At 47.1% G+C, this 26,495-nt stretch overlaps 1 protein-coding gene and 1 long non-coding RNA gene across 2 annotated transcripts in view; one reads left to right on the top strand and one right to left on the bottom strand.

The window, feature by feature from the left end:
• LOC143208072 (uncharacterized) overlaps window positions 1-26,495 on the bottom strand; it is a 417,089-nt gene that overhangs the window by 94,390 nt on the left and 296,204 nt on the right. The gene's annotated exons all lie outside the window — the stretch shown is intronic.
• LOC143208076 (uncharacterized) lies at window positions 22,558-24,088 on the top strand. The gene is made up of 3 exons (XR_013008834.1): window positions 22,558-22,708; window positions 23,521-23,664; window positions 23,761-24,088. It is a non-coding gene; the product is annotated as an uncharacterized LOC143208076 (long non-coding RNA).

Genomic DNA, 26,495 nt, shown 5'->3' with positions numbered 1-26,495 from the left:
TGGTCGTATCCACGCGAGTTTTGAAACGTAAACCAGAGCGATTTGCGGCGTGCCGGCATAATGAAGGAGGTTGCATGCGAGATCGTATTTATACACCCGGGGCACTATACGTCGCGCGTGCCAGCATTGGCACGAAATGCAATGCGCCGCCGTTGATGGAGGTAAGCTGCATGTAAAACACCGTGTGGGATTTCATGGGATCTCGGGTTTACCGTGCTCGCTTAAAACTGTCTCTCTCGCCGATTTTCCTCCCTTATCCGTTCTTCCGCCGTCTTCTGGTTCTTGCTCGTGCGCGAATTATTTAAACATAGTCAGTATAGTGATCGCATTTAAGCATAGTTCGCTATACGTTCTACAAATGCTCTACAACTTTTATCAGGCCTCTAAATTTTGTATAAACTCATATTTTTATAGACGAAATTAAAGATGTTTCAGCTCGACAGTTTCCTTAAAAATAGAATGCGAGTCTGAGAAGTTTCTTTCGAACGTGCACGCATCCCGGGTGGAAAAATAACGAAAGCGGACCGGGGACCGATCCAGACAAGAAATAAGTTCTGAAATAAATTAGTCGGTGCAAGCGACGTCCGAGCACCGTTAAAGGGAGCGATAATTAAGCTGGCGAGGCCGGATTCGTTTCGGAAGCTGGCGGTCAGACATTTGCATAAACATTATCGGGCGCGATGCGTCATAATTAAGTCGGTGACGCGGCGCGTTTTCATTTACGAGCCGCTAACGGGGCACGTGGATTGGCGTCTTTCGTCGGACGAAGACAGTTCGCTGTGTTCTTGACTCGTTTCACTTGAACGTGGCCAAGAGGCGCCCTCGTGCCACACGAATGCGTGTATTTATATTAGACTGGGAAGCTTGGTAAACAAGTACGAAACCGGCGATCGAACCCCGTGGAAAAGGAGATCGCTTACTTGAATCGCGAAACGATACCTACACGGATTACGTATGATCAGGATCGTAACTTCACCCCGAAGACTTCACTCCTCGCACCGCTAAGGAATCGGATCGCTGCAGCGTTTTAGAAAGAGCCTTGCCTTCCAAACCGATCGAATTACTACATGTACCGCGTCAACTCAGAGAAAAAAGTATCGGAAGTTATGCTCGATGCTGCTTAGTTCCTCTGTGGTGCTCCAAGGTCGATCAAGCTTCGATTTCTGATTGGACTCGCTTCGGGTTTCGATTCTGTCAGAATCAGAAACAGAGGAAGAGAAGATACAAGGGAGATTGATATGTTATGTCACGATCACAGCAATTTTCTTCACTTTACTTCGGGATAGAGACGAAAACGTCTTTCCTTCTCTCATTTTGACAGTATTTCACGAGAACAGTGATTTCTCCTCAACAGACACAGAAAAATTGCTCTAACAAGGGAAGGACCCAATGTGTCCGACTTCGATTTTGATAATCTTTTGTGGAACGATGGTATATGGATCTCTAATGATGTATGCAAAATATTATGTGTAGTTACTCAATAGTTTTAAAGATATAAACAATTGATCTTTCACGCAACCTGCTTACACGGCTAATGGAACTTCGAAAGGTATGAAAGTTTAATTGTTTATATCTTTAGAATTATTGAGCAACTACACTTAATATTTTGCAGACATCATTAGGGATCCATATGCCACCGTCTCACAAAAAATTATAAAAATCGAAGTCGGACCTTGTAAGGATATTTTCTACAAACGACATTTTATTTCCTTTACACCGCAAGCAACTTCCGTGTAAGATACTGAAAAGAAATCACCAATGTACACCGTCTTATTTCCTTTCCTCCCAAGCAAATCGTTTGTGGCTTCTAATCCCATCAGCAGACTCAACAAGTGACGTATCCCTATTTAACAAATCAGTGCTCTCTCCTCGATACGCCAAAGAATAATTGCCACTCTACGAAGATCTTATGAACGTGTCAATGAAAACAGCTCTCTGAATAAGATAATAAAGAAGGATTACCAATGTCCACAGTGTTAAAAAATTTTATGCACTCGTCACGTCGTTATAATCCCCGTGACGTCGGTCCTCGATTCGAGAGGCAGTCGATACAGCGCGGGATTACCATAGGAAACAAATTAATTTTTCGCGTGGCAATGCGAGGACGATCGACGAATCGCTTAAAATCTCTCGCGATGGAATGTTCGGACGGAGGTAACGGCACACGGCGGATTATAGCGTGGCGAGGAGTACGGCGAAAAATTGGCGTGCGCGAAACCTCGTGGGCGTAAATAAGGGGATAATGAAGACGTCTTGCCGCGCGAGACGTGGACACGGCCGATCCTATTGGAACGGCGATATTAATGGCGTCGGAGTTAACGAACTGCGTAATTGTCGTTCCAGCCAGTATCCGAGGCGATAGAATGTCACGGTCGTGCGATAGGACAAGCGCGCAGATTTTCTCAAGATGGCCGGTCCTTCCGTCTGAGGCCGCATTCGTTGCATACTTAGCGCGCGCGAACTATGCGGAGGATTGGCGCGATAATATCTGCCGGTTCGGGGAAGATGAAAATCTACGGGACTTCTTGCCCACCTCCGCCGATAAGGAACCCTCGACAAGCGTGTCTATGCGTCGTTAGAAACGGATAATTAATGAGCCAGCGAGATAATTGAAGTTTTTACAGAGTCCCCGTTCGAAAAACCACGAGGAACGAGGAAAAAGCGTTAGATCCTGTCGCAAGCATTGCCCAGTAAAGTAAGAATGTTTATCTCTTAAGATTTTTATATGGAAAAATAATACGGTGAATAAACAACGCGTTGTCAAGAGGACAATAAAAAATTGTACAATTTCTGGTATTTTCCGAAGAAATTCGCAATGGGTGAGAAACGACGACTGAAAGCCCGGCTAAATTCGCGTTCGAAAACCGTCCGTCGACCTCTAACGGGCAGAGCGACGGCCAGCATTCTCGAAACGAGCGTTGCAAACAATCGCGTGGTACTAATAGGAGAACCGGTGTATAGTCGGCAAGTAACGGGCCGGTTTACGGGCCGGCAAATAATAATCGGCGGGAAGAATTGAAATCGGTAGGTGCAACACGCACCGCGACGCAGCTGCAGCAGGGCCGTTAATCATAAAGCAGGGAGAAGTACGCGAGATGAGCTGCGCCGGGATAATGGCGTGCTATTGCCGAAGAGGACCGAGCGAGGAGGGAAAAACGATCGCGGAAAGAAATCGATGCAGAAAAGAGCTAGAGAGGATCGGACAGCGTCCACGACTGTGACGCGTACGTCGACCACCTGTTTCCATAATTACGAGCTGCTTAAGATCCGTATCGAGTCCCGTGGCAATCCACGGTATTGTCGCTGGACACGCCACCTTGCCGAAGATTCGTCTAGGAAAACGATAGCTGCTCTTCGGAACGACCGAGACCGCCATTAACGATTATACGGCTACCATTTTCGGCGAACGATCCGTGAGATTGCTCTCTTCGAGACAAAGGAATTACTTTCTAACCATTTCCTCGTCGATCCCGCTGTATATGGTCTCAACGATTCTGCAAGGTTCCTTGGAAAAGTTCAATGGAAATCCAGATATTTCAGACTCAAGTATTATATATCTAGCTGTTGCTTTATGTTGGAACGGATTGGTACGATTAGAATTAGGATAAAAGCGAGAAAACGAAAAAATATCAAGCAAGATTCTCCGTTGCTTTTGCCGAGGCTGTCACGTAAGAAACGACAGCCACGACAGGCGCTCCTAATGTCATTTACGATAGCAGTAAAAGTGAAATGTATTCAAGGAACGCGTTTCCGCGGGTTGCGTTCGGAATCACGGTGATCCGACAGTCCTGTTCCATTTAGCTGAACGACTTCATACCACCGGAGCAATCCTATACGTTCATTTTGTAACTGACTACCGGCGGGCATGTGAAAAAGAATTTTTTTGCCGTTTTATCGATATTACCAGCTAATTGGCGGCGGCGTCGATTCGCAGCTTTAACTCGAGTCTCCACTTTCATTTTTCCTTTTACATCTCCCGCCGAGAAAAATCCGACGGATTTATTATGGGAATTGCGTAACCGCGGTCGCATTAATACGAATGGGAATATTTAGTATCGCGCTTTCACTTTAATTAACAGTTAATAAATTATGATATCATAGATCCGCTCTTATCGTCGTTTCTTTTTTTTTTCGTTCCACAACGAAATCCGCGCGCGCGCGTTTTGCTTTCTGTCTTTCCCGCCGCGCGAGCATTCGAATTATTATGTCATTCCGTGCGTGTACACTTTCACACGATGCATTAAAACAGTTTATGGCCCGGCGATTCTGTTCCTGCGAAATTCAGAACATCTGTAGTAAATCGCTCTGATATAATAAATGACGCGCATTAAGTGGAGATTAAAACCCTGGATAGACCTCTCGGACGTAGAACGATCAAATGGAAAATAGGGAACACATGTGCGAGCTATCTTCGCGGAGTTTAATGACTACTATCTTTCACGAATTAACCCTGGTTTCGTGGGAATATCGGTTTCATTTCAGTCGTTCGACGCGTAAGCGGTATCGTTCGATTTTTTCTGATCGGTTTGAGAACGCAACGCGAAAGCGTAGTGTCTTCATTAAATAGTATAATTACGATAGAATCTTATAGTGGCTTATATAAATGAGATGTAACATTCTTCGATGTCATCGCGTTTTCAGTAGGTTTACCAGGACATCGTTATGAAGGAAAGGAATTTTTTCGATGATAAAAGTTTTCGAATGTAATGGACATTTAAGAAACATTGTACATTCGTTAAAAATCGATATGAGGACTTTGTTTTTTTAGCTCATGAACAGCTAGCGCGTCGATGTGGCTCACTGTGCGACGCCCCGGTTATCAGGTTGGCAGCGTATCGTTTTCCCAGGGGCCGATAACGATCGCGTGAGTTACGGTAGGGGTCTTGTTAACGAACGGCCGCGAGGTCCCAGCTGCATAAGGCGGACCGAATTGCATCATACCGGTGCGGTGGTGAGCCCGATGACGTAGATGCGTGCTCGATGCATCGACACGTTGGATTTCACGGCTCACATTGATCCGCGTCATGGGCAACCTGTGTCTTTCCGTCGACGACTAATATTTTACTTGTCTCGCCTTTCAGAAAATCTAAATAAATTCTGGAATACGTGTTGAAATCAATATTTGTTTTTTAAAGCATTAATGGGAGAACAAAATTTCGGTTGCCCACGGAGGGTCAAATCTATTCAATTCTTTTTGACAAAGCTCTCGCTAAAACCGTGGACCACGGTGCGTCGTCGAATCGCGAGGAAAGACACGCGTTCGCGAGCTTCTGTCGGCTCGGAGAACGGCCGGTGGAAAATGACGACGTCGAACGGTCTCGTTAGCCCGAAGGACGTAGAGCCGAGATGCGATATCTGCTGTTACTTATTGCCCATTGTCGGGGAGGCCGTTCGCGCGACCGTGTCCCTAACACTCAGCAACAACAAGCGCTGTGAAAAAGCTATTAGCCAGACGCGATCGCAGCCGCGATTTTCTTACGCGCCATGCCCCGACGCCGGTTTTCGTGAGATCGCCTCTCCCCCTCGCGACTCCCTCGCCACGATCGCAATGTCCGACGATCGAACGTTTCGCCTTTTTTTTTCTTCTCCCTCGGCTGTCATAGATCGTTCAACCAGTCGCCGCCTATACGGAGAAGATCGGAGCTGCACACGCGATTATTTTATACAACACCGGACACACAACCGATCGGCTGGCTCCCGATTCGCAGCTGCGGCTCCGCTAACAAATGATACACCGGGCTGGCTCGCCGTATACGTTGCCAATCGATATTTATGAACCTATTAATGACGCCGAGATGATTCTTTCCGCGAGGCGGCGAGCTGTGATATGGGAAAAAGGGCTCGAGCGTGGGAAACCCGCGGAATTTTCTGTCTTTTAGAATGCGGCCAGCCACGTTGTTATAGATCTCTATGGTCACGATCCTACAGTGAGTTACATTCTTTAAGAACACAGTGATGAAACATTGAAAGAGGCATCAAGATTAATTTACACGATTAGTACTGACGTCGCTAACATCGCCAAAAGCAGCGACTCGCAACACAGAATTCTTCCTCGGACCCAGGAAGTGGTGCAACAGCATCGCCCCGGATTTATCCCGAGTTAGTCCAGATGTCCTGCATCCAAAGAACCGAATCTTCTCTCGATCGAGGTCTCGCGTTTCTCCGAATGCCGAACACCCACAAACGTGTCCGGAGGACGGGTTCGGCGAAAGAAACGGCCGCGTTTCCGGTCAATATAAATTATCCGTAATATCACGTTACCGGGGCGGCGCGGCGCGGCTGCATGACCGCGCTTATGTGCGCTCGTCCATAGGATATTTTTCGAAACGCGCGGAATGCAAAACGCCGGCCAACAATGCCAGACAATAAGCAGGCATTGCCGGAAGGCTCAAAAGTTATGCCGAAGTGGGTGTCTCGTGGGTGGGACAAACCCGTGGAGGTATTCAGGCTCGATCGAAACGAAGAAGAAGCAGAAGAGGAGAGGCCGAAAAAAAGGAGGAGGAGGAGGAGGAAGAAGAAGAAGAAGAAGAAGGAGGTGGTGGTGGTGGACAGTGTGCGAGGCGAGCCCGGAGGAGGAAACTAAAGGCCAAAGAGGGAGCACCGGGCATATCTACGTGAAAGAGATCTAACGGATCGGCTCGGGTACGCAAGGAAGATAAGAGCCACGGCGGAAGCTCTCGTTCCTTTGTCGTTGCACGCGTATATACGTAAGACTAACCACCGTTCGCGGACCGCTTCCACCGAGCGTAACACCGTTCTTCCATTTAGCTACCCGGAAAAAACCGGAGCGGGTGAACCCGGCCCGGTATACCGTACCCGGTTTACCGTACCCGCCGAGTCTCGGTCTCCTCGAACCCTCGATCTAGCTGGATGACAACCGAACAACGAGACCCCCGTGTTCCGATTGATGAAAGAAGTCTGTACCCCGGTGGGGATTGTGTTGTTACGCACACCGGGCGATGAAACGCTGCGGCGAGCAGCTTTCTTGTCCGTTTCTTCACGAGTATGAACTCTCCATTATGCGAGGATTTATGGACTTGATACATACTCTGTGACTCGATACTCCGACATTTTTCGAAATTTATCGATTTTTGCTGAAAGCACTCGAAGAATATGGGGGTGGCGTTTAAGATGCTTGCTTACTTTCCTCGAGGTAACTATCAATTTCTAGCTAACACTCTCTCGGTAATCGATCGCGTGAAAAGTCCTCTAACTATAGAATCCAACTTTCATCGCAGAGACTCGCCTCCTCCCACAGTTTAGGTGAGAAAAACGCGTGGCAGGACAATCGCGGAGCCAACGCAGGCGATTGAGAGCAATTAAATTAAACCCCCGCGCGAACACCTTCCTGTTCAATCTTGCGAGTGGTTTTAACGGCGGTGACGCGTTCCTCCGGGTCCGTCATTAACGATAAACCTTCGACGAGTAGCAGACCGCGTGGAATTAATGAGTCGGCCCACACAATGCCAGAAATAATTACTGGAAACGCATAAGGAAACCGATTTGCGCAGGTGTATCGTTCCCGCAGCAGGTCTCGATATGTGACTCGCAAAGATGGGCTGCTTCTAAATCACTCCTTCGCAGCTCATTGTTCCGCGACAATACATTATCAGTAAAAAGCTGCGGCTAATCCTCCCCCACCTGATTCTCATCCTCGATCCCTCGCGATCGAGGAATGCGTCGACTCACATCGCGCGTTTCCCATCGTCAGACGCTAATTACTCTCTCTCTCTCTCTCTCTCTCTCTCTCTATCTATATGTTTGTCTCTTTTTACGTCTCCCTTTGTCTTTCTTTCCGCGACCCGATGATCTTTAATTAAAAGCGACGCGAACGCGTACTGACAATCAGATGGAAAATTTCATAAGTCGCCTGATGGCCCGGCTGCCGGCTGATTATAATCGCAAATAAAGGTTAGCAGCCCTCAGCGTTGCCGCGCGGCGTTTTACAGCTCGCGGGGTAGCTTTTCAATTATCGCCGAAAGGTTGATAGCTTTCCTGTCGTTCCGCACGACGGTGCCGCCGAGGCCTTCGCCGTGTTTTCCCCGCGTTTATTAGCGTGGTTCTATAGCGTGTGATTTGTGGCCGTCGCACTCTATCCCATTCTTGTAATGAGAATTCGACGAATGCGTTGTAGTTATTTATGATTAGCCAATCAATTGTACTATAATTGATTGATGAAAGACTGCCCGCGGCGCGTTGTACGATTGCCCGCGGGAAAAATATCCCCGCCGCGAACGTTTCAAGGGCCTGGTAAGATTATGTTCGCGGAATGTGGAGTGCTAACGGAGATGCGAATTACCGTGGATATTCCTGTTTTAAATTTTAACGTGTTACACGTTCTTGCTTAAGATCATTCTTAGAACCCGCATAGTAAGAGTGGCTGTCAGTGGCTGGTAGCTAAATATCGGAGCATTCCAGGATGTTCGGACTGACTGTACGATCTTCAGCGGAATCAAAGCACATCCACCCCGGGGCTCTCCGGTGCAGGTGTAAAAAGAATAAAAGGGGAAGCGGGTAGGAGCGAGCGGTATCTTCGGGCGGTGATCTCTCAACTGGATCTCGCTCGGTGGTGTTTAAAATTACATTTCACATAGCCACGGGACTTCCTATTACCGGCAGGTATCGTCCGTTGTATCGGGCTCCCACACGGGAACCGATTATTCCGCAATCGGCGAACGACGACGACGCCTTTCTACACCTGCGCCACCGCGTGCTTATCTCCTCGGCTGCTCTCTATTTCTCCCTTCCTTGGTCCTTGATGTGTCCGAGGATCGTGGAACCGTCGGGGGAAGAGGAACGGATGAGAGGATGGAGGCGAGAGATCGAGCGAGAAGAAGGAGAACGAGAGAAGAAGAAGAAGAAGAAGAAGAAGGAGATGGCTACGGTGGAAGCGGTGTCGTTTATTCCCATTTAAGTAAAGTCAAGGTGACGGGACCTTGCGCACACAAATCAGTCAACCCTCGTGGCGAAGGCTCTGCCGAGAGGCGTCCAATCCATCTCGGTGAAATCACCCTCTCTAGTCGGCCAGGCTCTTCTCGTCGTTGCTCGTCCGCGTCCTCGTAGTCGTCGGCACGCCGGACACCGTGAGAAAACCGATCGCCGCCGCGGTATCGAGCCTCTATGCATAAATACCTGGGGCTCCGCGTTTTTTCGTCAGGAACGCTGATCTCGGATCAGCGCTCGCACGGACAATGATCTTGCGTCAGTCACTATTTTTGACTCGCGCCTCGGAACGCTCGAATAGCTCCGATTCCACGACCGATAGCTCGTTTACTTTGATCGCGAGCGCTCGCTTGCTTGCTTGCTCATTCGCTTGCTTGCTCGCTGATCAAGGATACATGCACGCGTTAAGGTAGTACGTGTCCATCTGGGAGTAGAACTATCGCGTGTTACTCCCGAGAGTCAAATTCGTCAGTGTGCACGGCATCTCGAGAGAGCTAGCGGAGAGTTGCACGAAAAACGCTCGGAGTACTCTCAACAGATCCTCAGAATTTGTGGTTACAAATATTTGATCACCCCTTTGCTGAAGAGTTATTAGTAGACTGCGGATTTTATGCATTTGTGACAGAAATGGGTAGCCGTAATTTAAAACAGTGGACAGATTAAAAAAATTTAAGAATATCAATGTATGAGTTACAGCTTATGAACATTATTAAAGAATGTGAAAGAAATCATTACTTGGACCTTGTTTGTTGCTGTTGATGCATACAATTTTTATTTTGCATAAAGTTCCGCAGTCTACTTTTGACTGTCTACCGACTGACGTTGGGGAGGTCTAGTCGATAATGATAATTTGTTAAAGATTTATTCAGAGTTCGTCAACATTGTCGAGCCGTAAAAAATGACTCGAATTGGTCGGTGCACGAATTCCAGAACGACAGAAAGCGACCTTCGGCCGGACCGCGTAAAATTAATTGCTCCCGAAGATTAAACGCCCGTAAAAGTTTACGAGGGTTCCATCTTCGCGTCCCGGAGTCTTCGTCATAACGTACGTACGTATGTATGTGTACAGGTTTCGCGGGACGTGCCCGATTATCCCGGCCGCAATAAATGTAATTCAAACGCACCGGCCACGTGTGCATCCGGGGCCGTTGATATACGCGAAAAAAGCCGAGGCAGCTATTCGAAACACGCGAACCGAAAAGAGAGGCTCTCCTCGCATTAGCGCGAACGGCGACGAAAGCGGCGAGCGTTTATCTGCGCCCGGGGACCCCATAAAACGCGAGAACCACCAAAGCGGTAAACGCCTGATCGTTTTTGTCCCCTCGAACAGTCACGTGGCGACACTATCAATTCCCCGGACGGTTCAACCTGACCGCCACGCTAATGGATCGACGCAATTTAAGTCAGGTGTTACTCGCCGCGGACCCATCCACCTCGATTATCGCGCACCGCTAATTAAAAAATCTCGGGAACGCGTCGGGGAGATTAGCCCGGTTAACGATACTGCCTTCTGGAGCTGGGGATTTTCGATCTGCCTGCATCTAAATAAACTGGAGATATTGTACACACAGACTGTTCAAGGTGTGAGATATTTTATTTTGCGCGTGTTTAATGTTTAGGGGATGGAGAATTTCATTGATGTATAATTGAGACTCTCGTGTTACTGGAATCTTGTTTTCATGTTCTTGTTTTCATGTTTTCGTAGACACTAGAGTGCAGAATAGATTTATTTCATTAAAGATGTTATTAATGTTTAGTCAATTAGCATATTGAAAGATAGTAGTGGTTTCAGAGGATCAAAGTCGATACGGTTTCACGCCGCGCCGTGGATCCGCGCGTATTAAGTGCAATTACAAAAAGGATATCGCGACTTAGCGAAAAAGTATAGCCGGCGATCACCAAACTGCCTCGAAATGGGATACCCGTGTACTCGCTACTCGTGAAGATAAAAGAACGGTCGACTCACCGGGTAACGTAACATACGGTTTCCGTGATTCGACGGGGGGGACCAATCGCAAGCTAATTACACTCGTAAAGATTAATTAGATTAACGCTAACCTATCGACCCGCTCCTTCTGTAATACCTTACAGCTACCGCCCTATCAGTCTGCTCGTTACCGCCGAAAAAGGAGGACGAACACTTCATAAGCTTAAGTGGCTCGCAGACCTAAAACTGTTCGACGTGGCTTACGAACCCGACGAACCAAAAACGATCAAACAATCTCTAAATAGATGGTCATTAAAAAATTACAATAAAATTCTAAAATTCGAAATACTACAGCAATCTTTATCGAGAAATTCTTTTTGACTGGATTGTGCAAATCGATTTTCATCGAATGCTTGCAAAATTGGTAATTTGCACGAAAATCCGCAGGATAGTTAAAGCAATTAACACTTTTACTGTCGGCCCAGCATCCTGGAAACATCACCGAAACTGCGATCGACTCGGAAATTGTTGATTTATCAACCCCTTGATCGACAACGATTGTCCCCCGTTGAGACAACGTACCCCGGTGTGTCAGTCCGTCCAATCAGAAGTGCATCGAAGTACGCATGATCTCGGGCCGCGGATGCCGGCGGTGTATCATCTAAATACCGGCGTAATGACTGTGTTTACAGTGGCCGCGGCGATTGCCTTGCCCCAGCCTGAATTATTATCGCGCCGACGAGAAGCGAGACACGAATGGGCGGGGTGGTTCTCGGCCGCGAGCAGATTGGATTGGAACGTTCCCCGGGATGAGCATTTAAATTGCTTGGATTCTATCCGTGCAACTCTCTCGCGCACAAGCGTTCTTTATTCCTTTTGCGAACTACCCTACATATACACACCTTTTCACTGGCGCCGATCTGCGACGTTTCGTTTCCCCGGGGCGGTGCAACCGTATTACACGCGACACCTATGCTATGCACCCGAGCAAGCCTGTAATTCCGCGCGTTACGTTGCGTTAGGCGTATTAGCTTGGCTATCATTATGTATCACGGCTTATAATCAGCCGTCGCCGGACCCGCTTAAACAGTTTTCTCTACTTAATTGATATCGTGACGCCCGGACGCTGTCCGCACATTGTCTCGGATGCACTGACCGGCGGCGCAGCAAGTTCAGTAATTCTAACTTTGCTGGGCCACACACGAACTGCGTTCCTGTTGCATTTATTCACACCGATGCGAGCTGGAAATGCAAGCAGCAATGGTACGCGATTTTTCATTTGCGTAACGATCCAATTTAGTTATTATTATTACGTGTGCGTATAAGTTCTTTCCCATTTTGTTTCCAAATTCAAGATTTTATTACATTTTACGTACAGTTACTAAAAAAGACGATAACTTTTTTCATATTGTATCATCCGATTTTTTGGGAAGCTAGAGCTATTGGTTTACTGCAGGATGTGAAAAGAAATTTTTTCAAAAATTGCAATCGATCGGAATTGTAGGGATCTAATCACTGATTTCGAACATTCGGAACATCGAAGGAGGGATTCGGAACATCGTCTCGAATTTTTCACGAATTCTGTACATCTCCTGAAATGCTCCCCGACAAAATATAAACGATCTGGCAATTTCTCCGTTAGAATTCTCGTTAGAATAACAACTCGATCCCAGACCACGCTCGAAACCGAATTACTCGCCGGCGACAAATCATTACGCAAACGTTCGTGCATTATTCGCGGCCCCGCCACAACAAACTACTCGCCTTGACACGTGCGACATATAATAATAAAGACATCGGGAATCGATAATCACAGATTAACCTCGGCTTCGCCGGTAGCTCTATGCAAATTCTCGATCGGAGGAAATGTAAATGTCGTATCAAGGCTATCATTCTCGCGGACACCTGTCGTAAATTTCGTATCGGGTTCGCGTCGCCTAGCTACGTCCACGTCGCTACATTCTAAATCACGCTAATTGACGTGGAATAATTTCGCGCCTTGATATCGTAGTAATAAAGCGAAACGGGCCTCCAGATATATATGTATATATATATCGAGCCACCCGTGGATGTGTATAATTAACGTTCCGGAAATGTACGACCGGTATTTATTCCCCCCACGACCTGATATCCTGTCGCCTGTGTGCTCGACCGCTTTGTCACGAACAGTACGCTTTTCTATACGCGTGGGTGTACCCGTTTCAATCCCTTATCTCGACTGAATCGATGCCAGTCAATCGACAACTCTTTCCTCGATTTACGTTTGACTTTAAAGCGCTTGAACAGGCAAGGTTACATTTTTCTTTCCCGTTGAATTCCGCATTAAATGTTCCTCTGGCGACTTCTGAATTCTTCTGTGTTCTTATCGATCTTTCTCCGTTGTGGTTAAAAGTTCTCCGTTAATCAAAGATTTCATTTTACTCTGGTCATTTTGAATGGTCACTTTTTGGTTAAACGATAGAAGGAGCATCGCTGCACTGTTTCGACTCGGAATAAATCGTCGAAAAGGTGGTCGGGAGTGATGTAATGCGAGTAAATGGACAATCGAAAATCTGCGGGACGATGATCGAGGATCGACGGCGTTCGATCACGCGGCGCGATCGGAATGGTAATGAAAAGCGTACGAACGGCCGCGTGCCGGCGGTGCCTTCAATACTTTTACCATGGCCGAGAGCAAGTAAAACGCACACGCAGCCTTGTGCCAATTGCAATCGGCACCGGTGCCACCGTGTACATTCTATCCCCCTTTACAATACGCCATAGAAACGGTACGCACGCGCGAAAACCAGTTGCAAAAAAAAGACGAAAAAGTACCGGTGCAGCCGATGGCCGAAGTATTATTGGTAGGAAAAGTGGTCTCGATCGTCCGCGGTTACGAAGAAGAAAAGAAAGAAGCGTGCGGATGAATGGGCAAAAATGTTCGCGTTCTATTAGTGGCGCGGAGCTCGTTACGCTTGATGGACGTGCACTTTCGAAAACCTGTCTATCTTGCGCATACTGATGGAATGTTCAAATGAAAATCGATCATTTGATAGACTTGGGAATAGAACAATCCCGGCTGGACATAAGAATAGATCCATTCCCGACGCAGTTTTTCTACCTCGACGGCTATTAATAAACTGCGTGATGCTGGCGCTAATCGAATGCAAATCTATTAATTTACCTGTGCGAGTGAGAAACGTGGTAAAATTGTTTACGAGTGTTTTCATGCGTTCCGCGCGAAGGCATTGATTGGAGGAATTTGTAAGCTGAGGTTAGTGGTGTCGTGTCAGGTCGGGGGAAAAATTGTCTGATCAACATTGGACGATTCTACTTGCCGCATGGGTTGAATAAAATCTCATAGACGAGACTGTGTCTTGAAACGTTCGAAATCTTAAGACTGGTACGCAGCATAAGAGCATAACGTTCGGTTACAACTTTCCTAAAACGCTAACAAGGTCCGCCTGAGCAGCAGTAAATAATTAATTGCACTTCCGAGGCCTGTATGTTCATCCCGAAGCGTTGGACAGCATGCTGGAATCGCGTGAATTTACAGCTCGGCAGAACTCACCCTTCGTAAAAGCGAGTCGGCGTTGGGGAGTCTCTGCTAGGTATTGGCAATCGTATGCGGCGGAAAAAGGAAAAACTATTAATCGAGGCCCACGACAATTTCCAAGCCGAGAATTATGCGGCTGTAATGGCGCGTCCGTTCGCGCGTAAGGCGCGCGGATAGCCACGGACACGCGCGAGTCTAAGATAACTATAAAGATAGGAAGTTAGGGAGGTCATAGTGCATTAACTGAGGCTTTAATCAAGAAACTAATAGTTTCGCGGGCCGGGGCCCCCGCTACCGTGTGGAACTCTGACCCCCGGCACGCTCGGACGTTTCAGAAAACGAAAAATAAAACGCCCGGACACCCGGTGAACGCGGGGAGGGATCGAGGGACGGGGAAAAAACGTCCGCACCGGTGGGCAATAACCGTAAAACCGGCTTTTAACGTTCCGTACGCGTTGGGCTATCGTGCATCGTGATCGGACATTTTCAGAACCTCTTACCGCGGCGCGGCGTACTGCGGAGGACGGTACCGTGTATCGGCGGTTTCGTTCCGCCACGCGTTTTCTCTCGTAACTTTTACCGCCGCGCCGCGCAGACCCTTCGCGATGCCTTCGCTCCAACGCGCGACGTTTCGAAGAGAGTCGGGAGATACTAACGGTCCTGGCGATTTCAAGCTTCGATCGGACCTGCATTGTTGCGAGATCGGCCTCCGGGAAACAGGTACCGAGAACCGCACCGTGTCAAATCGCACAGAATTTGCCTCTCGGAGTTGTCGAAATTTTTACTTCGGGTTGAACATTCGCGGATTTTCTCTTTTTATAAAGAAACGGTCGAATGAGAGATTGCAGTCACGATCGAGATTCCACTCGTGGCCTTGTTCCCCGATTGATAAAGTCACTCGGCTCTCCTCGGAACCGGAGTATCTAGTCTTCCGGCGAGGGATGCGTAAAGTCAATTTACTCTCGGTCGTCGGAGAGATCGATGATCGTCCGAGGGCACGTGATCCTTTAGGAGGTTTTCTCTCGGAAGCAGCGGCGGGGGATAGAAAAAGCGACGGAGCAAAAAAATCTGTGGAAGGGAAGAGGATGCGAGATCGTGCGAGAGAGAAAGAGAAAGACGAAGAGAAGAAGATCGAGGGGAACGGAGAAGGGACAAAATGAGCAGTCTCGATGACAGGCGCGTGGCCTTACAGGGCGGTGGCCACCTCCATTTACATTTACAACACCCGCCACTGCCTTATACGGCCTCTTATCCGGTCGTTCGATGACATTTCTCTTTTATTCCTTTATTTTCGTGGCCACGTACCACGAAAGCCTCGCGCGCATCGAATCCGACTCGGAAGTTGCCGGTCTCGTCGTCGCGTTAAAGTCGATTACGGCGCAGCCTCATGCGATTCGATCCACGTATCGACCGTTCACCATTTTATTATTCGCTCCAGTTGCAAATGAACGTGCGTGGCCAGCTCGCCGAACATTGTCCGGCGAATGTTTCGCGCCGCGACCGCGAAAAAATCGCGATACGAACGTTGTATTTGTCGCGCAGCGACGCGAACGGAAAAGGGAACGCTCCTCGGCCGGATTTCCCTTCGCCTCGGCTTCAGCGGCGTCGTTTACAGAAGTGCGAAAAAAGTGGACGCGCTAAACTGACTTGGAATTTCATTCGGCAGACGATGGGACGATCGACGAATGACGAATGAAGACGTAGATGAAACGGAGCAACCCGGCCACCAGCCGATTTGCATTTTACCGCGTGCTCCCGCGCAAACTCGTTAAGCCGATTCGGAGGCGCGCAGGTGTTTTCTTGCTTTAACACCTTATGCGGATCCGGAAGCACGCTGGCGGGACGTGTCCTATGAATCGGAAAGGAGCTACGCGATTTAATGCGTTTCCCGTGAAAATTCCAGGGTCACGAGCTACGCCACTCTTCTCCGATTTCGTAATTAATTAGAAACAAACGGGCTGGACACACTCTGTCGAGACCAATGAATTTGATCTTTCATTGTACACTCTCTCTCTCTCTGTCCAACCGCTGTGCTATTCGCTCCGAGACAACCCGTATTCAGACGAAGGATAAGAGATTCCCTGCTTTGCACTCAAAGGGTTAAAAAGTAACTGCTCAAAGACATTTAAGGATTCCAATGAGATCATTCGCTGAACAATCCTTTCGAGGCTCTCACACGAACCCGGCAAGAAATTCTTACACAGCCACCGTAGAACCAGAAATCACGATCGGATCACACGGAAATCGAGAAGCATGTACGAATTACAATTGCAAAATCCCGGTTTTACGATCTGTTTACAGTACTCAACACGTCGAGCGCCGTGGTAAATTCACGTGACTCTCTCTGTTCTCCGTATTTGCCACGTGCATCTGTAAAATTCCTTATCAAGCGGAAAAGACCCTGCGCTGCGCAGACCAGACGCATTTTTTACAAACACGCAGTACTTGCTGCGAGAACACTGTTGCTGGAATATGATGCCGTTTCGGATACGATTTGTAATCGTCGAGAACATTTTCTTGCGACAGAATCAGTGTACACGGTGATCAAGATAGAAAAACTCTGTATAACGTAATGTGCATTCTCTTGCTCCCATAAATGAACGAATTACGCCTTTCTAAATATTGTGTAAACATTATTGACAAAGAAAGTTAAATCGTCGTTCAATGCCGGGCAGACGGAAAGAGGTCTAGAAATAATCTCCGACCGATCGGCTTCGAACGATTTCGCAGCGAAGTGGGGCGGCGTAGATTAACAGTTTAACGACGCGGCCGATCTCATCGGTTTTAATTGATTTTCCCGTTTAGCATCGTAACAAGAGTTACGGCTCATTGTGGACGATCGCCGAACGGCTTGCCGCGATCGTTGTAACGCGCTCTGGGGGTTGCGACACCCGTGTAACACCGCCGTAGCGCGGCCGCGGCGTAATTGCGGTTTTAGCCGGGGCTTTATTACGGATTTTATGATGTATTAACGGTAGCATGAAATCGGTAATTGCGTGGCGGTCTCGGCCGTGTCCAGCCACCCCTAACGAGACCCATATCTCACCGGGCTGGGACGGGGACCGAACGCACCGCGGCTTTGATACGTCAATTCTAATGGGAAAAATGATAACGATGTAAGGGAGAACGACTCCCGTAACTCCGTATCTCACGCTGGCTGGCGGCGCCGTTGGGAGCCTAGGCGAGAGCAGTTAGGGTACCGTTTTCGCATCGCGATCCGGCCCCGCATGGCGCGGTCATTTGTTTCGTTTGACGATACCATGCCTCCTCCTCCTCGGCGAACGAAAGCCCCGAGATACGTATGAACTTTCGCGGCGTTTAGTAGCGATCGACTGCGCGAGCGAACATTAATTTATGCGACTGAACGCCGCGTGTTTCGTCGAACGGTCATTTCACGGCTCGTTGCTGCCGCTGAGGCCCCCCACCCCGTATCGAACGGGATATTTATACGGGCGGTGTCTTCCTGGATGGGAAATTTATACAGGCCGATCCCCTTCGAAATCACTCGTCAACGATGCCGCAACACTGATTAATCGGCTAACGATCCGAGCGCAGAGCGAGCGCATTAGCGTGGTGCGCGTTGGAGAACACTTCTTAGATCCAGAGCAATTTATTTCACGGAATAAGCATATTTGAATGTGTACACAAGTCTAATTTTGCAACAATATTGGTTTAAACCCAAAATGTTGACGCTTGGGATGAAAGATTACCGAGTCGATGTGCGAAAAATTGATCAGCCAGGCAGAAGATAAATTTCCAAGGGGCCGTCCCAGTAACACCGTTGTATTTCCCAGAAACCAGTAAATTTGACAGGCGGCCGACGCGCGGAATAACAAGCAGACCACACGGAAGCCTCGGACAAGATGTACCGAAGACGTGACGCGCCTTTATCACAGATGAAAAGGAGGAGGACAAGAAATAAAGACGATGAGAACGGCGTGCTTGTGGCCAGCACAAGAGAAGCACGCTGTCTCCGTGGCGAGATATGAAGGGTTTGAGTGCCGAGTGTGAAGCAGCAATATTTGAGAGCAAATAATCGCCGGACAACGAGCTCTTTGTTTCGACGCCACCGGGAAGTAGATGATGCAGCTGCCCCGTGTCACGGTTTTTGCCGGTGAAGTACTTTCGACGATTAGTAATCCATTCTGCGCGATACGCTATAAGGAATGCGCTGTATACTATATTACTATCGACCCAGTAAACTTATTAAAAACACAAAACCGCAGAAAATTTTCCGTTTTCATAAATATCCGCAGTCTAATGCTCTAACCGATAAAAAACAATTTCCATGCGTAAATTGCATTGCGTTTACCCACAAACAGAAATGCAAAAATTCAATGACTTTCGTTCGACCCTCGTAATGAATTTTTTAGCATAAAAATCTTGTCTTTTCTACCGGTTTCTCGTGTGTCCCACGCACTCCACGATGACAATAAACTCCGTCCAAGGGCGTCGGCAGCTTCCAGCGTGTTTTATCGACAGCCAGGCGACAGGCCGCGGTTTTTCTCCGATTCTAACGAGACCGTATTAATCAGTCACGTAATACCGGCGACTGGGCGGCACAATGGAGCGATTAACAGTGTGTCACTGCCGGTATAATTCCTATCAGGTTTCGCATCGCTAAAATCGTAACGCGACGCGACTCGTGCTCGAACACGGGAACGCGAACACAGTGTCGGCATCGAACGTAGGCGATATAGGTTAAGAACGACGATGGCTGGAAGGTGTCCTAAACGCTGAAGGCGGCCTAAGGAGCTTTCTCTAGCCGGACGTTCGACTAGCGGCATGCGCAATCGCAATTTGTCACGTTAAAACGTAAAGGGCCTTATTACGGTCATCCTTCATGTGTCACCGTCGCCGTGCTAATAAGACGTTATTAGCGGTAAAGGAGACCTTTTCACGTCGTTGCCGATCGTGGGACGGTTATTATCGATGGACACCGATTCCTCTTGCATTCCGGGGCCCCGATGCCCGGCCGCGCGACGTTGATGGATGCCGAACCGTGGCCGAGAGCTCGCGGCGAATCGGGAACTCGTCACTTCCCATATATAATTACACCGAGCACGACTATACCTACCCGTCGAAATCTTATTCTGCCTGCGCTCTTTTAATCGTGCCACACCGATTCGCAGCCTTCGCGACGCGCCGCGCCGGCCGTGGGCGGCCTCGTAATACAAATTTACGACAGGATTCACTCGGGCTTCTGTTTAGACTACTTCATCTCCGAACTTTACGCGCACAGAAAGTCTACTAGAAAGTCTACTAGAAAGTCTACTAGTGTATATTTAAAAAACCAATTGCAAAATTTGTACCGAACAGACAAACAAACAAACAAACAAACAGACAAACAAGAAAGCAAGCTAATAAAAACGTGGTAAAATGTAGCTTTGTGCTTTAGAAGAGTTGTGTGTATTTTACCATCGCTATTTTTAAACGTGTGCAATCTACATCTCCAGCGATTATTAAGTCTGTCATTGTACACTAACTGTCAGCATACTGTATAATTGTTAAAGCTGAAATAAACCTATAATAGGTTTCAGTGGGGCTCAATAAAAAAAAATAAATCTCAATTTTCAATGTTCATACGACCAATTTTATCCCAGATCTATTCACCAATCACATCGATAATTAAAACCTGCTTGGTTCGTACAAAACATCTGAATGTTACGCTGAATGTAACGAGCCTGTTAATAGAGTATGCAACATTCTGTTTGCTCCGTTTTCCACCGAAACGACCGGGTATAAAACGCGGAATTCCGAAGCGCATTATTAGCGCGCTGATGAAAGCACAAAGTAGGTAATAAGCTGGAGTTACGTTACCCGCGACCGAGAGACGAGTAATGAGTTGTTTGTCTCATTAACGATAATTATTTTCCACGTGTTCTGGCACGGTTCGATCATCAATCTCGAGGAACAAGTTGCCGTTCGTTCCGCCGCGCCGCGGCGGCCGTGCCCGGCACGATCATTAGAACGCCGCGTGAAAAATCGTCGAAAACGTGCGACACATTTCGATCCCGTGTATCTCGAAAAGCCGATCTAACAAGTTGATTGCCACGTGGAAATCAATCGTCGGGCACGCAGGTGTTCGAAGGTGTTGGCAGCTTAAGAAACATGGATGCCTCGTTTAACGGCCGAGAGGGATCCTGTTTGAGTAACGATCCCCAAACGAAAGAATGCTAATCATTTAGAGCTGAAAAAGAAAGTTCGCGGCACGGACAGTTTCTGTGTGCAAACTTCATTATCCCATATCGTTCCACCTCGGTCTGTATACCCTGCATAATGTTCGCTGTCTATTAAACCGTGCGCAATTTGTTTTTATGCCGGCCGACACTTCGGACAACCATGTCTGTTTATTTGTCTGTCTTTCCTGCGTAAATTGCTCTTTCGATTTTGTTTCAAACCTATTGCGAATTCGGCTAAACTGCGGATTTTTATGAATTTATGAAGAAATTGGCAGGGTGAAATATAAAACGGTAAAAGGTTAGAAAAATCTCGAGTGAGATCCCACAATTTTTTATCCGAATTCCCGGTTAACTGTTTTGCGAAGAGATTTGGGAGTCGCGGCGTGCCCCGCTTCCAAAGGACAGGGCTATTTTTACCATTTTTCTCACCGTGAGAGAAAAGTGACGTCGCTCGTCGGTGGCCAATGTAATCACCGTTATTATCAGCTATCACGCAGTGTCGAAGGTATCTGCCGCGAGAATTAATATCGGTTTGACGAGCAATTCGTATTCCGCGCGTGGGGAGGCCATCGACGGGGCTCCGGCAATTACGTATTATTTATTGCACCCGGAGACTTTACAATCAACGTATCTCGCAGTTTTAACGCGTACGATTTTTCAGTAACGGTAAAATCGTTGTGAGCCTTCTGCTATGTTGCATTTTGCCTCCTGCGGATAAATGGTCGCCGAAAATGGCCACTCTTGGTCGCTGTAACCAAAAATCATGTAAATGGGGATCCGCATAAAAGTCTCCAGTTGCGAAAGGTATTGTCTTGTGTTCTGAACCTGAGAATAAATAATGAAAATTGTTTTTCTTCTAATGAAACTGATGCAAATGGTCCAGTTTCGCGCTTTCCACTTTCCTGGCCATTGTGCTCTGCATAGCGGTGAACAAATCAGTAGAAAATTAAACCATAAACCTGCTTCGCCATAAAACATGGCCTCCAGAGGCCAGGATCGCTTTCATTCGGGGAGGACGAGCTGAAGATTTACAAGTGAACGCGCTTTTCAGTTCGGTCGCGATTAAGTCCGTTCTACCCCGGCGCAACAGTTCCGCGACTAATGGCGGTCGTGTCCCCTTATTAGCGTGAAGTATTCATATTTCATGTTTGAATAGGTTAATATCGGTATGTCTTCCTTTCATCCATTCAGTTGCGAATCCTTTGTCTTCGGCCCGCGGTGGAAGTCGGGATTGAGGTCCTCGATGATTAACGTTGGGGACATTTTTACGATACAACGTGTAAATCATTGTTTAATTTCTAAAATACTTATGTAACGCCGGCGAACACACGGGTTTGATGTATCCTGCATTATTCTTTATGATGCAACGGCTTGTTGCATGCGTGGCACGGTACGATTAACGTAATGAGCAACATCGTTCATCGAGTTTAGTATTTCTGGACTGCAGACATTGGAGCACTTGTGGCTCGTAAAACTGTATCCGGAAAACTATGAAATTGAAAAGGTGATTGAATTTCTGAATGGTTTACAAATGTTTCACCTGAATTTCAATCTTCTAGTAGCCAATTCCTACCGTTAGCTAGAGTAAACTGTATTATTGATGGCACAACACTAGTTATTGGCACTTTTGATTTAAACGGCAAATATTAAGGTGCCAATCATTGCAATGGACATCAGAGAGTCAATCGTTGTATGTACTATTTATTTACCTACTTGTGCAAATCAGTCATATTCTTATATGTGACGAGAATTTCCTAGTCATTACTTGAAGCTGTTAGCATTTTTAATTTGTTTTATCTATTTGTGTGTTTAGAAAAAGCTGCAGTAGAAAGAAAGAAGCCAAAGATCGTATTCAAGATGATTGTTCCACCATGTACATCATATAAAGATCTTCTCTTAAGTAAACAAAAATTAATTATTTCAAATTTACACAAGAGGAAGATTCACCACAAAAGGAAGAGTTGAATCAGATGACTTATGTGAACCTTAAAATATTTCCAATCAATAATGCCAATCATTGTGCAGTTTACCCTATTCGAATTAAGTTCAATAAGAAGATTAACATCGTTAGAGTTTGGGCCTTGCTCGCGGACGGCAACGTGAGTTTCTCTACGAAAAAAGGCAAGTAATTTACGGATTGCGAACACACGGCACGTACGGTGGTCAAAGGGTATTAAACTAAACGTGGAAGAGTCTAACGAGTCGTCGGTCTCCTAACGAATCCCGTCGACAGTGATAACAGACCGGGGAACGAAGTTTCTCTCCGCCTCTCCGCTCGAAATTACGAGGGACAGGGTAATGTCCACACCGTGATGAATCCGACGGATCGCGTGGCAGTAACTATAACGAGGAGGACGAACTGTGCCGGCGAGAATCAGCGACAGAGATGGCCCCGAGAATCAACGCGTGTAACTATAGGGCATGATCGTACGCTTTCGAGGCGACCTATCGACCCGAGCGAGGTCGAGAGAGCCTCGATTCTCGCTTCGAAACACACCTGTCATCTAACGACCGAACTTTCAAAGTTTCGCGCGGGCGCGCGCGCAGTTATTTATTCCCGCGAATGAAACGCGAACAACTTTCTATCAATTAGAAGGCCTGTATTAGGTGGTTCTACAAGACGCTCTCCCTTCCACGTTGCCTAGCTTCCTCCCGCGTTCCACCGGTTCGAGGAACGATCGTTTGCATCCTCTCTTTTTGACGAGCTGATTAGTACGACGGTGCCGGACGAGCAGTCATAATCGTTTTACAGTCCCGTCGGAGCACTTTGAAATTTCTACTGGCGAAATGGCTTCCGGACGAGCCGGGAGACTCGTGAAAGGACATCGGTGTTCGATATTACAAATCCTCCTCAAAACCTGGGATGCTCGAAGCTCGCACAATGATTAACATATAATAATTAACTAATTTTTCTTCTTGTTATACTTGTATAGAAAATGTACATGGGAAGTACAGCAATCAAGTACATACGTACAGTAACCCGACAGTTGCACGCGGCAAAAGGAACGACGTCCATATTTAATGGCTTTCCCATGATGACCTTGGGATGACCTCACACCTCGCCATTGACGTAGGAAGTACGCGCATAATTTACCGTCAAACATTTAGCGAATAAAGATAACACATTTTCAACATGAATAACGAGATTCGAGGTAATTTCATGGCAATTTCAGGATAACCTTCGAGCCTCTACAGAACGTTTTAAAACATTGAGAGTCGTCTATTACGAGTCCTGCGTCCTAACAAGATACGAGATGACTTTGACTTTTGCCTCATTAGAAACCTTTAACTTATTTCGATCTTCAACCCGTCCGTCGATAAATCTTGTTGCCCGGTGCTGCCTCTCGATGAAACGGGGAAAATTCAACGACTGTCACAACGCGAAGGTCCTATATAAATCGACAAAGTGTAAGAGGAGGAGAAGACTGCTTTCAGCGTTTCATTAATCTCCCATAGCAGTTGGACGGAGTGAGGCAGAAAAATTCTGTCTCGGTCGGATCATCTTTTAGAAGGCTAGGCCTCTTCGAGAATTTCCCGAGGAGTACACCGGACGATGCTTGGAAACGTTCTACCTCAAAGTTTGCCTTTCATTCTGTCTGGAACGCCGGAGGATCGCAGAGCAAACGAATCGGTAGTGGAGTAACGTGTATATCCTTCGCGAGACACGGAACGAATGGTAGCCAGCAGCCGTACCAACCGAGGTGTACCTCGGTTACACAGTGTACGGTGACTAATGAACCTTTACAGTCACCTTTACGTCCTACCACCGGGGTAGCGCGCAACTGGCTGAGTTTATTGCCGATGCTAATTCACGAGTTCGAGCAATTAGAGGGTTCGACGGAAGCGGACCCTTTGATATCCTCCTCGTGCTCCTGTCGACGGACATCCAAGAGCCGAGCTTGACGCCGCTTATCGATTATCTTCCACACGGTGCTCCAGTAACATCCACGTTTTAAGGAGACCACCTTGGTACTCCAAAAATCGCATCCACACATTTTTCATTGGGGTTTTGTTAGGTGACCTTTAATAACGTTCATAAAGGCTGCTAGACTGATTATCAAAGACATAGTATGGTGCTCCAATTATGCTGTTTCATAAATATGAAATGAAGCTGTGCGAGACCCGTCTAATTGATGTTTTACAACGTTCCCAAAGAGTTTTATGCGCCGCGGGTCCGTAAAGTGTCAGCGTCCTCTATTTCATACGTCCCATAAAGAGTCCCGGAATCGTCGAAATGATACGAAAACGGTGATTAACATAAGCGTTCGCGGCCAGGTTGCGATGAATATGGATAACTTCGCGGGGACGCGGGATAATAATAAAGCATAATGAATATGTACGCAGCGGGAGGACGGTGGACGCGGATAAATCTTGTAGATCACGCGACAGTGTTGCGTGTTCGCTTCCCGGGAACATCGATTCCCGGTTTCGGTGGCTACCGGTCTCGCACGGGGTGCATTGACTATTCCTGTAGAGGACGACGACGACGACGACGAGTGCAGCCGGCCGTATGAATATTCCTTTCGGCGACAACGAGTTTCTTCGCGTTTCTTTCGGACCGGGCCGCGCACGTTCACCTGCACCGTTCGTCTTCGTCACCGATCCCGAAGACGTAGTATATCCCGATGACCGGCGTGCCCTGTCATTAGGTGTATACGCGCTACCGGTGTACCGGTTTTTCCCTGCGACCTTCCTTCGCCCTCGCCCTCCCCCTGACCCCCTGCCTCCTCCCTCGACACATCTCGAGTCTGCACACCGCTGGACCCCGGCCGCATCCGTCCTCCACCAACTCACCGCCTTTCTCCTCTATCGCGACTCGCAAGAAACTGTTTTGTTCGCTTCTTACTCGGCCGCTCGTCGCTGATGTATTTCTACAGATATATATGGAGTTTAGTGAACCCTCCAGCTGGCTGAGAAGCACGACAATAGCCGCGCAACACTTTCGTGTCATCGTCGCACAGCGCGGCCGATCGCCGATCTAGCTGTTCGAAAGTCCCGAAATGAAAATTGGAGTTTGCACGTCAACGTGACGTTTAATTATACGTTTGAGAACTCGAAACATAAGTATGCATTTATAGTGGAGCAGCGAGGTGAGCTGTGCGGTGAAAAAAAAGAAAAACAATGAAAATACATATGTACTTTTTCTTTAGTATGTGTCGAAATGTTGTCACGAATATTGGTTTGTTTTCACCGCGCCGCTATCATCGATGCTCGCCGCTCCACTATAAATGCACCCTAACAAATATACAAAGGGACCTTGAGCTGGTTTTAAGTAAACAATGAAACATCTGCTAATCCTCCCGGACAGTATCAGAGTGAAATCTTTGCTTTTAGTAGTGTTCTCTCAAACGTTGAGTAATAAAACCTTTCTCACCAGCTATGGAGTACATAAAGGAACGTTAGTATTATACTATATTATATTACCATCCATTATTTTATTCAGTGGAGTAATTTCTTTGATAATTACAGTCCTCTTCAAACTTTAGAAATGTGTAACTTGCTAAGAACCTATCGTAACCTCAAAAACATGGTTGCTCATTCTTCGCGGATTATTTCGTTATTAGATTTTACCAGCTTCATATCCATTATACGTCCAAAATTTGACAGTGAGGAATTTTTCAATTTCTATGTCAAAGAACATGTAATGACCGTAATGTATAGTTTTTCTCTCTTTTTATAATTATATTTTCTTTTATAATAATAAAGTTATTCAGTTTTTGTTGTTAAATAAAGTTATGGGGTGGAGGGGTGAAAGAGGAGGGGTAAACAGTGTCTTGGTCGCGATGGTTTTCTGAATTTTGTCTGAATTTTGAATCACGTGGGTTATCGTTTCGTAAAGTACTGGAAGAATTGGACAGCTCTCTGTACATCACCTTGAAGATGTTGATGTTAGAGAAATATTCAACGA

This window comes from Lasioglossum baleicum, chromosome 4, assembly GCF_051020765.1.
Source record: "Lasioglossum baleicum chromosome 4, iyLasBale1, whole genome shotgun sequence".
In the NCBI taxonomy this organism is placed as follows: domain Eukaryota; kingdom Metazoa; phylum Arthropoda; class Insecta; order Hymenoptera; family Halictidae; genus Lasioglossum; species Lasioglossum baleicum.
Note: the sequence above shows the minus strand (reverse complement) of the source record. Positions and strands in the feature narration are given on the sequence as shown.